This window comes from Macaca mulatta, chromosome 19 (genome assembly GCF_049350105.2).
Source record: "Macaca mulatta isolate MMU2019108-1 chromosome 19, T2T-MMU8v2.0, whole genome shotgun sequence".
In the NCBI taxonomy this organism is placed as follows: domain Eukaryota; kingdom Metazoa; phylum Chordata; class Mammalia; order Primates; family Cercopithecidae; genus Macaca; species Macaca mulatta.
In genome coordinates this window covers 69,182,919-69,200,102 of record NC_133424.1, presented here as the reverse complement: position 1 = coordinate 69,200,102, position 17,184 = coordinate 69,182,919, and the positions used below count along the sequence as shown (strand labels likewise).

The 17,184-nt window shown below is 47.0% G+C and overlaps 1 pseudogene across 1 annotated transcript; it reads left to right on the top strand.

Annotated features, from left to right (window-relative positions):
• Positions 1–15,878: 15,878 nt before the first annotated feature.
• On the top strand, positions 15,879–16,371 carry LOC706282 (small ribosomal subunit protein uS13 pseudogene; annotated as a pseudogene). The gene has a single exon (XR_013409732.1). The product of XR_013409732.1 is annotated as a small ribosomal subunit protein uS13 pseudogene (transcript).
• Positions 16,372–17,184: the final 813 nt, after the last annotated feature.

Genomic DNA, 17,184 nt, shown 5'->3' with positions numbered 1-17,184 from the left:
TTTCACTTCTGTGAGGTACCTGGAGTAGGCAAATAACATAGAGATAGAAAGCAGAACAGTGGTTGCCAGAGGCTGGGGAAGGGGGACGGGGGAGTTAGTGTTTAATAGGGACAGAGCTTCCATTTTTACAGATGAAAGAAGCTCTGGGGATGGATGGTGGTGATGGTAGCACAACATTATAAATGTATTTAATACCACTGAATTGTACACTAATAAATGGTTAAAATGGCAAAGTTTATATTTTATATATATATATATATATTTTTTTTTTTTTGAGACAAGGTCTTGCTGTGTTGCCCAAGCTGGAGTGTGTGGTATGATCATAGCTCACTGCAGCCTCAAACTCCCGGGCTTAATCAATCCTCCAGCCTCAGCCTTCTGAGTAGCTGGGACTACAGGCACGTGCCACCCTGCCTGGCTAATTAAAAAAAATTTTTTTGTTTAGAGATACGGTCTCACTATGTTGCCCAGTCTGGTCTTGAACTCCTGGGCCCAAATGATCCTCCTGCCTCTCCTTCCCAAAATGCTGGGATTACAGGTATGAGTCACTGCACCCGGCCTGCTTATGTGTGTTTTACCACAGTTTTAAAAACTGGGAAAAAAGGAGAGAACAGAAATAATTTCAGAGACTCGAGTGGTCCACAAAGCACGTCAACCAGGTCTCTGAGAGTGTCTGGGCGGGACTGTTCTATCGACTGATCCTTCCGCAACTTGATCCCAGTCTCTCCTTGCTCTTCATCTTCCACTCCGTTTATTCACCCATTCTCACGTTGGTAGGCACTTGGGATGTAACCTCTCCTCCTGCTTTCCTGGCTGTTACAAGCAATGCTAGGTCTCCCCAGAGCCCAGAGCAGTGCCCAGTCCACAGTTCCTGCCCAGTCAGTATCTCCAAATGAATGAAAGTCACAGTGGACATTTCTGAAGTTGCCTCCCTTCCCTATGTGTGAGAGTTTCTCTAGGGCACAAATCTCAAACTGGAATTTCTGGGCGATAGGGGAACACACAGGGTCAGCGTTCTTAGATATCGGCAGATTGCTCTCCACAATGGTCGTGTACTTATATACTTCTGTGGTTTTCACCCAGTGAAAGGGACGTTGTGTGAAAGCAGGCACACTCTGTTTTCTTTTAGCTCCACTGCATCCTCTCTCCCTGATAGAATATCTGGCACATAGTGTTCAATGGTTTTTCTGTTTGTGTGTGTGTGTGTGTGTGTGTGTGTGTGTGTGTGTTTAATTGAGACGGGGTCTCACTCTGTCGCCCAGGCTGGAGTGCGGTGGTGCCCCCATGGCTCACTGGAGCCTCAACCTCCCAGGCTCAGGTGATCCTCAACCTCCAACTGCAGCCTCAACCTTCCTGGGCTCAGGTGATCCTCCCACCACAGCCTCCCCAAGTACCTGGGATGACAAGTGCCACCATGCCCGGCTAATTTTTTTTTTTTTTTTCCTGTAGAGACAGGATTTCGCCATGTTGCCCAGGCTGGTCTCAAACTCCTGGGTTCAAGAGATTTGCACACCTCCCCCCCTAAAGTACTGGGATTACAGGCATGAGCCACCACGCCCAGCATCAATGGTTTTTAGAAGCTAAATAAATAAATGGATGCATACATGTATTACAGTTGCTCCGACTTGGATAATGATGCGTTTTTGTTTTTTAATCCAGCTTTTGCTTATGTAATATACATCTTAACATTCGATAACCTTCAAAACACAGCTTATTTGTCTAACAAGGGGCTGATGTCTTTGGACTGTAAAATTCTGCCTCAGTGTTGAGCTTCACACAACCCAGACGCACATTCTATGGACTTTTCAGCTGACTGTGCCCTGGCAAGGCTGCCATGACCATGTATGTGTATGTGTGGGGTGGGCTTTTGTGTATGTCTGTGGGGAGGTGGATTCCCAGAAGTGGATTTGCTGGGTCAAAGGGCATGCAGATATTAAACTTCGATGTCTACTGCCAAAAGAGCTTGCCAGAAAGATCACAGCAGCTCGCTCTCCCCAGCAGCCTGAGAAGACGTCCACTCTCACTCCACAGCCAACTCTGCCTGTCTGTTTTCCTTGTTGTCCATCTGACAATAGAAAGAATGGCTTCCCAGTTTGGTTTGCATGTTCATTTTTTTGCAGTATAAGAAAGGTCAAAACATAATTTTCCTTATTTGGCACATTTTATTTTATCTTTTAAGGCTTTTCTATTCCTACCTGTTGCTCCTCTGATGGATTTTAAAGTTTATGTTACCCCATATTTTAAATTCTTTGAGTCTCATTAGGTTGCAAATAGTTTTACCCATCTTTTATCGTTTCTTCTAATTTACATTTTTGTTCTTCTGTGCCTACTTTTTCAGCTGTTTTTTTTTTTGTTGTTGTTGTTGTTTTTTGTTTGTTTGTTTTTGTTTTTTTCCCGACAGAGTCTCGCTCTGTCGCCCAGGCTGGAGTGCAGTGGCATGATCTCGGCTCACCGCAACCTCCGCCTCCCGGGTTCAAGCGATTCTCCTGTCTTATCTTCCTGAGTAGCTGGGACTACAGTTGCCCACCACCACACCCAGGTAATTTTTGTATTTTTGGTAGAGACAGGGTTTCACCATATTGGTCAGGCTGGTCTCGAACTCCTGACCTCAGGTGATCCACCCGCCTTGGCCTCCCAAATTGCTGGGATTGCAGGTGTGAGCCACCGCACCCGGCCTTTTTCAGCTCTTATGGAGTCAGTTTAACTCATCTTTTCTTTAGAGGTTGTAAGTTTTAAGAATTGTGCTTACTAAGCCTTTCTCCACCCAAAGTATGAAACTATTCTCCTGAGTGTCCTGGTGTGGGAGGGAAGTCGAGGCCACCAGCTGTCTCCCTGTCCTAAGGATGTGCCCCCTTCTCCTCCTCTGATAGATTCTAAGCCATCCGGGGACCACAGCACCAATGCCAAGGGAGGGATGAGGGACAAAGAGGGTTTGGATGGGACAGATATTGCCACGGGCGTGCTCCTGGTGGTGAAGTCTCCTAAAATGTGTGGCTACAATGCTCATATCTGGCCTAGGACCCAAACAAAGCTTCAGCTCAAAATTCACCGTGGTATGTTCCACGAGAGCCCAGGGTACAAAGAAGGAACCATTTTCTCAGAAACAGCACAATATGGACCGAGCTTTAGAGATGTTTGTTTACGAACCATACAAAGAGCTTAAGAATATTGACTACCAGTCATTCTGCTGACATCCACGTCCGTGTATCAGGTTGTTAACCAATTTTCTTCACATTTTGGGGTGGGTCTCACTCCCTTGATATCTACAGACTGGTCTGGTCTCCTGTCCTGAGGGCCTGGCAGGCAGCAGATGTTGGTGTGTCTATGTTGTCAGCTTGTGTGCACAATGCTCCTCTGTGCTAGGGTTCTTCAGAGAAGCAGAACCAGCTATGTGTGTGTGTGTGTGTGTGTGTGTGTGTGTGTGTGAGAGAGAGAGAGAGAGAGAGAGAGAGACAGAGAGGGGATAGAAAGACAGAGTCACAGAGATACGGACGAAGGTAGGGAGGGACAGGGACAGAGACACAGGGAGATGGAGAAGTATGGAGAGAAGGAGAGACATACATGGGAGAGAGAGAAGAGAAGAGAGGGGAGGGGAGAGGTGAGGAGAGGAGAAGAGAGGAGGAGAGGAGATGAGGAGAGAGGAGAAGAGGAGAGAGGAGGAGAGGAGAGGGGAGGGAAGGAGAGGAGGGTAGAGGAGAGGAGAAAGGAGAGGAGGAGAGGAGAGGAGAGGGGAGAAGAGGACAGGAGAAGAGAGGAGGAGAGGAGAGGAGAAGAAAGGAGAAGAGGAGAAGACAGGAGGAGAGGAGAGGAAAGAACAGGAGAGGAGAGGGGAAGGGAGGGAAGAGAGGAGGCGAGGGAAGAGGGGAGGGGAGGGGAGGGGAGGGGAGGGGAGGGGAGGGGAGGGGAGGGGAGGAATCTATTTTAGGGAATAAACTCCTGCAGTTGCTGGGCCCGGCAAGCCTGATGGGCAGGGAAGCAGGCTGGGAACTGAGGGAAAAGTGGATGTTGACGCCTGGGTCTGAAATCTGTAGGGCAGGCCAGCAAGCTGGAACTTCAGGCAGGTTTTTTATGTTAAAGTCTTGAGACAGAATTCTTTCTTCTTGGGAAAACCAATCCATCTCCAACTGATTGCCTAAGGCCCATCAAAGCGAGGGAGGCTAATCTTTACTTGAAGTCAACTGACTGTAAATGTTAATTACATCGACACAGTACCTCCAGCATCCAGACTGGTGCCTGATCAAACCACATGGCATCACGGCCTGGCCAAGTGGATATCTAAAATTAACCATCATATCCTCCGCTTCCTAACGTGCTTCTTGGCTTATTTCTTATACTAATTTGAAATAAAAAGAAGTCAATGCCAGTTGGACATTGGTTTCTTCATGCCTTCACTTTCTTGTACACGTTTCATAGCAGACAGCATTGATTCAAATGAATGGCATTGTGAACACAGCAAACCCCACAGTGGCCTCCACTCTGACCTAAAACTTCCCTCCAAGTCCCTTCCATGTGAGAATTCCGGAGCTGCAATTTCCGGTAGGTCTTAATTAAGAATTAAGTTTTTAATCTAAAGAGCAATGGAATATGTTGAGGTATTTTTTTTTCTTTTTTTCTTTTTTTTTTTGAGACAGAGTTTCACTCTGTTGCCCAGGCTGGAATGCAGTGGTGTGATCTCAGCTTACTGCAACTTCTGCCTCCCGGGTTCAAGTGATTGTCCTGCCTCAGCCTCCTGAGTAGCTGGGATTATAGGCGCCCACCACCATGCCCGGCTAATTTTTGTATTTTTAGTAGAGACAGGGTTTCACCATGTCGGCCAGGTGGGTCTCAAACTCCTGATCTCAGGTGATCCGCCCGCCTTGGCCTCCCAAAGTGCTGGGATTACAGGCATGAGGCACCGCGCCAGGCCGGTTGAGGTTTTTTAAGAAAGAGGGATGAATGGTCAGATATTACTTTAAGAATTTTCTGCCTGGGGCTGCGAGCAGTGGTTCATGCCTATAATCTCGGCAGTTTGGGAAGCTGAGGCAGGAAGACTCCTTGAGTCCAGGAGTTAGAGACCAGCCTGGGCAACACAGTGAGACTGGATGACCTGTTATTAGCTTCATTTATTTATTTATGACAAGGTCTCACTCTGTTGCTCAGGCTGCAGTGCAGTGGCGTGATCTCAGCTCACTGCAACCTCCAACCTCCTGGGCTCAAGCGATCCTCCCACCTCAGCTTCCTGCGTATCTGGGACCACAGGGGCGCACCACCATGTCTGGTTAATTTTTATATTTTTTTGTAGAGACAAAGTCTTACTATGTTGCCCAAGCTGGTCTCCAACTCCTGGGCTCAAGCAATCCTCCTGCCTCAGCCTCCCAAAGCGTTGGGATGAGCCACTGCACTGGCCAGCCTCCCATTAGCTTTACAAAAGCAGGTGAGTTTTGGGCAAAGCCTATTATCCTTTTACACTATAGCCCAAATGTCTTCCAAAGTCAGCTTGGCCCAAGAGCCCAGGAATAATTAAGGGAAAGGCAAGATGGGAGGGGGATGAGCTCAGATCTCTTTCACTGTCAGAATTTTCTCACTGATACAGTTTTTGCAAAGGCAGTTGCATCTTTGTCCAGGATGCCCAATATCCAGCCAACTCCTCATCCACCCGAGAAAGGAACCATGGATACTCTCCGGGGAAAGGATGCTGTGAACATGGTACTTGAATAAAGGCACCAGAATTTGAATTGTGAACTCCACAGAACCCATTTATTTGCTCATTCATTCACAATCTGACAAATGATTGTGAAGATCCTACTAGATCCCAAGCATTGTGCTAGGCGGTGAGGATACAGAAGAAAACAAAAGTATATACTGATTTACCATGTCTCTCCCCAACTAGACGACAAGCCCTGTGGGGTGACAGGTTCTTTCGTGTCCGTCATCCTCAACCTCCCCCAGGCCACTCACCCTGAGCCTGTCTTCAACAAGCATCTTGTTAGGTCAGTTCTCAGCCAGAGGAAACCCCAGGTGTTCCTCTCAGTAATTTTCCATCCACTGACCCCCACCCTGCTCCTTGGCTACAGATTCTCTCTTGCCCATGCTGCATTCAGAGCCGAGCGCCCTGTTTCTCTCCCCCACTGCAAACCCCTTTGTGGCAGTCTGTCTGTGCCCATCACTATGGTCCTAAATCGTGTTCCTTCCCATGCTTTAACAAGTCTCATCGAATGCTTTGTTCTTTAACAGAAAGCAGGGGTTTTGTTTGACTTCCTTCCTCCCTCCCTCCCTCCCTCCCTCCCTCCCTCCCTCCCTTCCTTCCTTCCTTCCCTCCCTCCTTCCTTCCTTCCTTCCTCTCTTCCTCCCTTCCTCCCTTCCTCCCTTTCTCTCTCTCTCTCTCTCTCTCTGCCCCCAACCCCTCTCACTTTGTGATGCATCCCCTGTGTCCAGCATGGCCCTGGCATGCAACGGCTCTTCCATAAGCCCATCCGGAATGAGTGAAAAAAATCTTTTTTGAAGCAACAAATGTCTCTGTCAGACCAGAGTGTGCCTCTTGTTTGTTTATTTGTTATTTTCTTGTATTACCAGCTCCCAGGACAGTCAGTTCATCGTTGTTGAATATATGAATACATGAACAAGTAGAAAAAAAGCTAAAGCCAATGTCACTGGTGCCTAAAAGAGATGTATGATCCCTGACGGGGTCGGGGAGGCCCTCGTGGTCGATTTCGTGATCTTTTGCAAAGCTCTCAAGGATGCATGTTCAGGGACACATGAGTCGTGCACAGGCCACTGCTGTGGGGCCAGGGTTTGAACCATCTCCGCTGCCTCTCATCCCCCCAGTGCCTTGGTGTTGTTTTCCTTCGAGAGCGATCACCGTTCGGCGGCAACCTAGGCCTGCTCAGACCGTCACCATGGACACAGCAGCTGGAGGCTGGAAGGGGAGGGCTGAAGAAGGAGCTGCGGAGACTGGAATTTTCCAGGCTCTGATATCAGTGTGTTTGTGTGTGTGTGTGTGTTTGGGAGTGGAAAGCAGGGAGTTCAAAGTGCCAGGCAAGCACCCCTCAGGTGCTTCAAGTTTGTTAGTTTGTTGAAAGAATGAATGACTTCATTCACTCTTCCAGCCCTCCATCCCTGTCTACAGATGTCTTGAGAAATGCATCCCCTCTCGATGGGGTTGAACGCTGTGTGCCAACATTTGATGGTAGCCACAACTGCATTCATTCAGGGCTTCTCGTGAATTGCATTATTACAGTAACTCCGAGTAACAACACAGAGCTGTGAACTCACAAAGTAACAGGACGATTCCCTGCAAGGGATCAGTGCAACCCAACAGACGGATCTGGGAGGGGTGGCTGGTAACAGGGTGGGTGTCTTTCTTCCTTTTTCCTTTCCTTTCCTTTCCTTTCCTTTCCTTTCCTTTCCTTTCCTTTTCTCCTTTCCTTTCCTTTCCTTTCCTCCTTTCTTGTCTTTTCTTTTCTTTTTTCTTTCTCTCCTTCCTTCCTTCCTTCCCCCTCCCTCCCTCCCTCCCTTCCTTCTTTTCTTGTCAATTTGTTTGTTTGTTTGAGATAGGGTCTCACTCTGTCATGCAGGGAGGAGTGCAGTGATGCGATCCTGGCTCACTGTGGCCTCCACCTCCTGGGCTCAAGTGATGCTTCCACCTCAGCGTCCCGAGCAGCGGGGAGCACAGGCAAGCCCCACCACGCCAGGCTAAAGGGTGGGTGTTCTGTCAACACAACTTGCTCCCATCCGTTGAGCTCTATCCACAGGGAAACACGTACCTCGCATTCTTTAACCTTCTGTGTGGCAGCCCACTTTACAAATACACCACAATTTATTTATCCACTATCTTGTCAATAGACATTTCTGTTGTTCCTCTCCCACCACCCCACTTTTTTTCACTACAAAGAACATGAATAGGTTGGGTGCAGTGGCTCACACCTGTAATCCCAGCACTCCAGGAGGCCAAGAACAGGAGGAATACTTGCCCAGGAGTTTGAGACCAGCCTGAGCAACACAGCAAGACCTCATCTCTAAAAAGATAGACAAAAATTGGCCGGGCATGGTGGCACATGCCTGTAATCTTAGGTACTTGGGAAGCTGAGGTGGGGGGATCACTTGAGCTCAGAGGTGGAGGCTGCTGTGAGCCAGGATTGCACCACTGCACTCCACCCAGGGTGACATTGCAAGACCCTGTCTCAAAAAAAAAAAAAAAAAAAAAAAAAACACTATGAATATCCCTCATCACCGCAAAGTGACTGGGCTACAGTTGACATTCAACAGATCTGCACTGAGTGAGTACTGCAATGAGCACAATTATGCTCGGGTCTTTGCGGGAATGGAGGGAGCTCCCCCGGGGCATATATCTTGGAGCAGAATTGCTGAGCAATAGAGCAACCTCCTCAGCTTTGATGTAATTGACATTTTGGGCTGGTAACTATTGTTGGGGAGGGCTGTGCTGTGCATTGCAGGATGCTTAGCAGCCTCTCTGGTCTCTACCCACTGGATGCGAGTAGCTCACTCCCTACTCACACCCCAAATGTGACAGTAAAAAATGTCTCTACATATTTCTGAGTATTTCCTGGAGTGGAGGGGGCAAAATCATCCCACAATAGAGAGCCACCGATTGTAGCTTTTCTAGATAATGCCCAATTGCTCTTCTATTTCTTTCGTGCTTGTTTGCTTTTCTCCGATTACTGACCTGAAGTGCCCAGTAGGAAGGGAGCTTCCCTACGTTTGTTCTGCTGGAAGGGACTCTGTTGACTGACTTTTTTGCAGATTTATTGCTAAAATACGTAACAGAAATGTGCCAATCGTGCCTTCACTGCCAGCCTGCAGATGACCCCGTTTCCCCATGCCACACCTTGCCCACTCCATATGCTATTTTATCAACCTTGTTCTGTCTGAGAGGTAGAAACCGATACCTCATTTTGATTTTTGATGCCAAGTTTATTAGACTATAAATAAAGTGGAATATCTTTTCATCTTCCCTAAGCATTTAAATGTTCCCTTTTATTAGCAGCCTGTTGTCATCCTGTGCCCACTCTTTGCTTTTGGTCTTCCGCTTTTGTCTTTTTTACCTCTCAATACACTGTATATATTAACCTGTAAAGTTAAACTCTGTGATATCTGCTTTTGCCAGTTTCTCTGGTCATTTTTTTTTTTTTCCTGGTGGTATATTTTTTCCAGCTGTTAATGTTTTCTGTACATATAGAGTCAGGTTCATCAGTCTTGTCGTTTATATGTATTGGTTGTTGCTGTGTTTTTTTCGGTGAGATGTTTCACACTCACATTTAATATGTCATTAAAATATTTCACCTTTTTGGGAACATCACACACCAGGGCCTGTTGTGGGGTGGGCAGAGCGGGGAGGGATAGCATTAGGAGATATACCTAATGTAAATGACGAGTTGATGGGTGCAGCACACCAACATGGCACATGTATACATATGTAACAAACCTGCACGTTGTGCACACGTACCCTAGAACTTAAAGTATAATAGAAAAACATTTCACCCTTTTGCCTTGTGGAGAGCAGAGAGTGATGGGCTCCAGTGTAAAAAGAATCTGTACTCTGATTCTTTACATTCAGAGTAAATTGACACAGAGGGGTTTGGGGCCCATCATGAACAGAAAGGAGGGCAATTGCATGGTTAATTATTGTTTAGGCTACGGACAGAATGCAAAGACCATGCCTTGGGCAGCCGAGAGACAGCACGTGCCTTCACATGCACGGTTGGCGAGCCCGGAGCTGAGACAGAGGTCATGTTGAAATGTATCTAGAAGGTCAGGAGCTGTCCAGAGGGAAAAGAATCCAAGCATGTCCAGACACTGGACATGGCCTCAGGTGGGTTGAGAGCATGTTGCGTAAAGGAGAAAACACAATGTTTACCAGGAGGAAAGGTCAGCCCAAGCCGAGCAGGGCTGGGAACAGAGTGAAAATGTTCTCCTTTTTCTCTGAGCTCCTGCCTTGGGACGGGCAGACTCCAACAGAACATTTCTGCTCAAAGTGTGGTCCAGTACCGGTACCAGTGGCACCACCAGTGGAGCCACCAACCATCCTGGTTTGCCCAGGGCTGGGGGCTCCCTGAGTCCCTGCTAAAATGGAGAGCATCTCAGGCAAACCAGCAAAGTTTGTCATTCTCAACACCCAGGAAATTTCTAGAAATGCAAAATGGCCAGGTGCGGTGGCTCACGCCTGTAATCCCAGCACTTTGGGAGGCTGAGGCAGGCAGATCACTTGAGATCAGGAGTTTGAGACCAGCCTGGCCAACATGGTGAAACCCTGTCTCTACTAAAAATACAAAAATTAGCAGGGCGTGGTGGCGGGCACCTGTAATTCCAGCTACTTGGGAGGCTGAGGCAGGGGGATCACTTGAACCTGGGAGGTAGAGGCTGCAGTGAGCCGAGATCGCGCCACTGCACTCCAGGCTGGGTGACAGAGCGAGACTCTGTCTCAAAGAAAAAAAAAAATGGAAATGCAGAATAACAGGCACCGCCCAGACCTGCTAAATCAGACCCAGAGGGGAGGTGGAATGCACACTAAAGATTGAGAAGCTGAAGTGAGGGCCGCTAAGGAGAGAAGAAGCCTTTTCTGACAGTGTTCTGCCTCCACACCCAGCTGCGTCTGTCCAAGATGCCCCATCCTCGCCTGGGCTGAACCATTCCGCTCCCCGGTGCATCAGCCATGCCTGTGTAAATTTCTGTACTCTGATTCTTTACATTTCCTAGAGATGATAAACACCCCCCCTGAGAGCGTGGCTTTCACATGCAGACTACCCAATCCAGAGCCCACACCCAGCACCCCCTCGACTGGGCTCCCACACTCAGGGCCTCTGTGTGCCTGCCCTTATCACCCAGGGCTGGGAACCAGACAACCAGGACAGTGCCTGTGCCCCAGAACTGCTAAATTACTCAGAGGAGTCGGTCCTAAGCCTGCCCACCCTGCTTCACCCATTCCCTCCCGTGGAAATAACAAAAAGGCTCCTGCCCACATTTTCCCCTCTATCCCTCTGCTTCCTGACCAGCTCCAGTACTTCCCTCTGTGGCTCCTCTGTTGATGGGTGGATGGATGGATAGTAGATAGTTGGAGGACGGTGGATGGATGGGTAGATGAGTGGATGGGTAGATAGATGCAGGATGGATGGATGGAGTGGATGGATAATGGATGGAGGATGGATGGATAGATGGATGGATGGATGAATGGATAATGGATGGAGGATGGATGAATGGATAATGGATGGATGGCTAGTGGGTGGATGGGTGGAATGGATGAATGATGGTAGGTGGATTAATACACGACTAGTGATACCGTATCTCCACAGCAATGAACATTTCATGTGTCTTTCATGTTCACCGCCTTTGAATTTGCTAATTACCACCAGGAAGCAAAGTTGAGGTGGGGATGGTTTGAGATACTGATAGAGGGAGAGGAAGTTTTCTGAATCTTTCTGGTAAACAGGTTGTCAATACTGTAGTTTTCAAGTTCATGACACATCTAGCTTTGGTCTTCCCATTAAGGCCAAATGCAATGAATTGATTTTTAAAGAATGTAGCTCAAGCTGGGCACTGTGGCTCATGCCTGTAATCCCCAAATTTGGGAGGCTGAGGCAAGAAGATTGTTTGAGGCCAGCAGTCAGGATCAGCCTAGGCAATAGATTGAGACCCTGTCTCCCTGCAAAAAATGAGTCCCAGTACACAAAGGTGCAGGGTGCAGATAGAAGGGAAACATTACAGCATGTTTGTAAAACAAAGTACTTGGAAACAAGACTGTAAAGCACAAGAATAGCATATGAAAACTCAGTACTAAAATGATTAAGAGAAAATAACAAATGCCTTTCCTCTGGACAATGCAGTCAAAATTTTAGATCATTTTACATCATGGGGACAGTGTCACGAGGGAAAACACAAGATGATAAATTGTAAAAATATATATAGTTTCAATTTCCAAGTAAAAATTGATATGCTATCTGTGCAGTGAAAATGATTAAACAGAAATGCAGTGATAAATAAACAGGGATTATGGCCAAGCTGCCTGACTTGGAACAAAACTCAGTAATATAACCAAATCATGAGGACCTTTTATCCTCTTTGACCCAGTAATTCAACTTCCAGCAGTTCTTTCTAGGGAATTAATGAGGCGCACTGAGACAGATCTAATGGAGGTTGGGCGTTTTGTCTTTCTCTGGAACAGTAACACGTTAGAAAACCATTTTCCTTTTACAGAGACGGAACAAGACTTACCTCTTCTTAGGAGGTCTCTACCCAGCTAAGTCGAACCCACTGTGCTTTCAAAAATCCTTCCCTTTCTGAGGGAGGGAGGTCGCCCACTTAGTTCCTTAAGGCAGAAACGGTGCCCGTTTCTGTAACCATCACCAGAGAAACGAAACCAGTAGTGCTATGGGCTGAACTGCAGACTCCCCAAAGTCATATGTTGATGTCCTAACCCCCAGTACCTCAGAATGTGACTGTATTTGGGGATAGGGTCTTCACAGAGGCGCCTGAGCTAAAACGAGGTCAGCAGGATGGACCTTGATCTAATAAGACTAGTTTCCTCAAAAGAAGAGGAAATGTGGATACAGACATATACCGAGGAAAGCCCGTATGAGGACACAGGGATGGCGGCCGTCTGGTCGCCACATAGAAAGGCCTCCCAGGAAACCAGCCCTGCTCACACCTGATCGCAAACTTCCAGCCTCCAGAATTGTGAAAAAACACATTTCTGTTGTTTCAGCCACTTGGTACGTGGAGCTTTGTTATGGCAGCCCTAACAGACTAAGTAGGATATAACATGCATATTTATATGTATCTTTGTGTGTATGGGATACACGTATATATGTGTGGTGAGGAAATACATGCATATTTATGTGTGTATTTATGTGTGTGGGATACGTGTTACATGTGTGGGTGGAAACACATGCATATTTATATGTATATTTGTGTGTGTGGGATACATGTATATGTGTGTGGGGAATTACATGCATACTTATATGCATATTTGTGTGCATGGGATACATGTTATATGTGTGTGGGGAAATACATGCATATTTATATGTATATTTGTGTGTGTGGGATACATGTATACGTGTGTGGGGAATTACATGCATACTTATATGCATATTTGTGTGTGTGGGATACATGTTATGTGTGGGGGGAAATACATGCATATTTATATGTATATTTGTGTGGGGGATACATGTATATATGTGGAGGAACACATGCATATTTATATGTATATATGCATGTGGGGGAAATACATGCATATTTATATGTGTATATGTGTGTGGGATATATGTATATACGTGTGGGGGGAAATACATGCATATTTATGTGCATATTTGTGTGTGGGATACATGTATATATGTGTGGGGGGAATTACATGCATACTTATATGTATATTTGTGTGTGGGGGATACATGTTAATGTGTGGGGGAAATACATGCATATTTACATGTATATTTGTTTAGAGGGGATACATGTTGTTTGGGGTGGAAATACATGCATATTTATATGTATATTTGTGTGGGGGGATACATGTATATATGTGGGGGAATACATGCATATTTTTATATATATATTTGTGTGTGAGGGATACATGTATATATGTGTATGGGGAAATACATGCATATTTATATGTATACATATGTGTGTGGGATATATGTATATACGTGTGGGGGAAATACATGCATATTTATATGTATATTTGTGTGTGTGGGATATTGATAATAGGTCTATACACGCACATGTGTATATATATCTATATATCACATATATCATATATATAATTTTTGTCTTTAAAGACGGGGGTCCCCAACCCCCAGGCCATGGACCCATACTGGTCTATGGCCTGTTAGGAACTGGGCCACACAGCAGGAGGTGAGGGTGGGTGGGTGAGCGAGTGAGTGAGCAAAGTTTCATCTATATTTCCAGCCGCTCCCCACTGCCCACATCACCACCTGAACTCCACCTCCTGTCGGATCAGCAGCCGCATTAGATTCTCATAGGAGCACGAACCCTGTTGTGAACTGTGTGTGCGAGGGATCCAGGTTGCACACTCCTTATGAGAATCTAATGCCTGAAGATCTGTCACTGACTCGCATCATTCCCAGATGGGAGCATGCAGGAAAATGAGCTCAGAGCTCCCACCAATTCTGTATTCTGGTGAGTTGTATAATTATTTCATTACATATTACAGTGTAATAATAATAGAAATAAAGTGCGTAACAAATGTAATATGCTTGAATCATCCTAAAGTCATCTCCCCACCCTGGTCTGTGGAAGAATTGTCTTCCACAAAACCGGTACCTGGTACCAAAAAGGTTGGGAGCCACTGTTTTAAGAGACTCATGGTAAGGCAATGGCTCACACGATTTTGAAGTCTGGGAGGTGTGGCATCCGTGGGGCTGACTGACGATGGACTGGAAACTCAGGGAGGAGTTAATGCTGCAACCTTGAGGTGGAATTTATTTTTCCTCAGGGAAAACTCCGTTTTTGCTCATAAGGCCTTCAACTGATGAGATGAGGCCCACCCACATTATCCAGGATCATCTCCTTCACCAAAAGTCAGCTATCACAGATGTTAACTCCATCTGTAAAATACCCTCACAGCCACAACTGGATGAGGGTTTGATGGAACCCGTGGGGATTAGAGCCTGGCCAGGTGGACACACGAAATGAGCCAAACACCGAATCTCACCAGTGTCCAGGGCTCATCTGTTCTGCCTCCTGGACATCCCCTGAGCCAGGTCTGTCTCCGTCATTCCCACTGCCCCACCTCATCTGGGCACCCATCCTCTCTGTCCTGTGTCCCTCGAGTCTCCTCTGTGTGTGTCTCTGCCATGCACCAGCCCTGGCTTTTACCCATTGTGCAGCCAACTTGGACTATCTTAAAAGAAAAGGCGTCCGTGCCCACTGCCTGGGCTAAAACATGTCAATAGATTCATGTCGCTGTCAGATAAAGATCTAGTTCCTTACTACGATCCACAGACTGTCTACGCTCCAGAATTGCTACGTGGGAAGGGTTTGGGGCACTCTGGTTGGGTAAGTGCATTAACCTGCCAGGACTGCCACAAGAGAACATCACAGACGGGGTGGCTTCAACAACAGACATCTATTTTCTTACCGTTCTGGAGGCTGGAAGTCTGAGATCAAGGTGCCAGCAGGGTTGGTTTCTCTTTAGGCCTCTTTTCTCAGTGTAGAGATGGCCATCTTCTCCCAGTGTCCTTACGTGGACATCACTTTATATGTGCCTCTGTCCTCATCTCCTCTCCTGATCAGGGCTCTGGCCAATTTTTATTTCTTATTATTTTATTATTTTATTTTATTTTATTTTATTTTTTGAGATGGAGTCTTGCTCTGTCACCCAGGCTGGAGTGCAGTGGTGCAATTTCAGCTCACTGCAACCTCCACCTTCCAGGTTCAAGTGATTCTCCTGCCTCAGCCTCCCAAGTAGCTGGGACTACAGGTGCCCACTATCACGCCTGGCTAAATTTTGTGTTCTTTTAAATAGAGAGAGGGTTTCACCATGGTGGCCAGGCTGGTCTCGAATTCCTGACGTCAGGTGATCTGCCCGCCTTGGCCTCCCAAAGTGCTGGGATTACAGGCGTGAGCCACCGCACCCGGCTGCTCCAGCCACATTGAATCAGGAGACACGGATGATACTAATGATCTTGTTCTAACTGGATCACCTCTGTAAAGACCCCATCTTCAAATATGCTCCCATTCTGAGGTGCTGGAAGGTAGGGCTCCAGCGTGAGTTCAGGGGCACACATTTCAGCCCATAACAGGAAGCAATGTGGTCTTTGCTGTGGGGTCGTGTTGACATAATTCTTATGGGAAAAGGCAGACGAACCCTGTGAAGACAGCGATGTGTGTGAACTTCATTCAGACTAAGAGGAAGTGTTAAAAGTCCATTCTTGCTCTTCCACAGGAGGCCTACATGCCCCCGCTTGTGCTGCCGCCATGTCTCTAGTGATCCCTGAAAAGTTCCAGCATATTTTGCGAGTACTCAACACCAACATCGACGGGCGGCGGAAAACAGCCTTTGCCATCACTGCCATTAAGGGTGTGGGTGGAAGATATGCCCATGCGGTGTTGAGGAAAGCAGACATTGACCTCACCAAGAGGGCGGGAGAACTCACTGAGGAGGAGGTGGAACGTGTGATCACGCTTACGCAGAACCCACGCCAGTACAAGATCCCAGACTGGTTCTTGAACAGACAGAAGGACGTAAAGGATGGAAAATATAGCCAGGTCCTAGCCAATGGTCTGGACAACAAGCTCCGTGAAGACCTGGAGCGACTGAAGAAGATTCGGGCCCCTAGAGGGCTGTGCCACTTCTGGGGCCTTCGTGTCCGAGGCCAGCACACCAAGACCACTGGCCTCACCGTGGGTGTGTCCAAGAAGAAGTAAGTCTGTAAGCCTTGTCTGTTAATAAATAGTTTACATACCTAAAAAAAAAAACAAAAGAGTCCATTCTTACTGATTTTGGTAATTCACGGAATCCAACAAGTGATGGAAATTTAGTTCCATGAGCATATCCAGGGGTGGGGGGAGTTATGGCTGAGCATCAGTGATGCCTGGAATATTATGAAGCAGAAAGATTTTTACATCCACCCCCCAAACAACAACAACAACAACAACAACAACAACAACAACTGTCCCAAAATGATGACTGACAGGACCAGGGGATATAATCTGCAAAATGACAACCAGATACAATATTTGTTTGTTTCATTATTTTATATATATTTTTAGAGACAGTGTCTCCCCGTTACCCAGTCTGGAGTGAGGGGTGCAATCTCAGCTCACGGCAGCCTTGACCTACCAGGCTCAAGTGATCCTCTGGCCTCAGCTTCCAGAGTCCCTGGGACCACAGTGGTGTCCCACCAAGCCCTGATAATTTTTGTATTTTTTTGTAGCAATGAGGTCTTTCTAAGTTGCCCAGGGCTCAAGCGATCCAACCACCTTGGCCCCCAAAAGTGCTGGGACTACAGGCATGAACCATGGCGCCTGGCCCAGAATAAAATACTTCCATGGCTTAGAAACAGAGGTCTCCAGAACCTTGGCCAGGCTGTGCTGTTTATGAGAAAATCATTCCCTTGCTGAAGGCAACATGTGTACTGCTGGGATTCCAGCTGGGCATTTGGCTTAGGAACCAAGGGGACGTTCCACGGCGGGTCCTTGACCTGACGTCTTATCTGGCGGCTGACATTGTAACTGCTT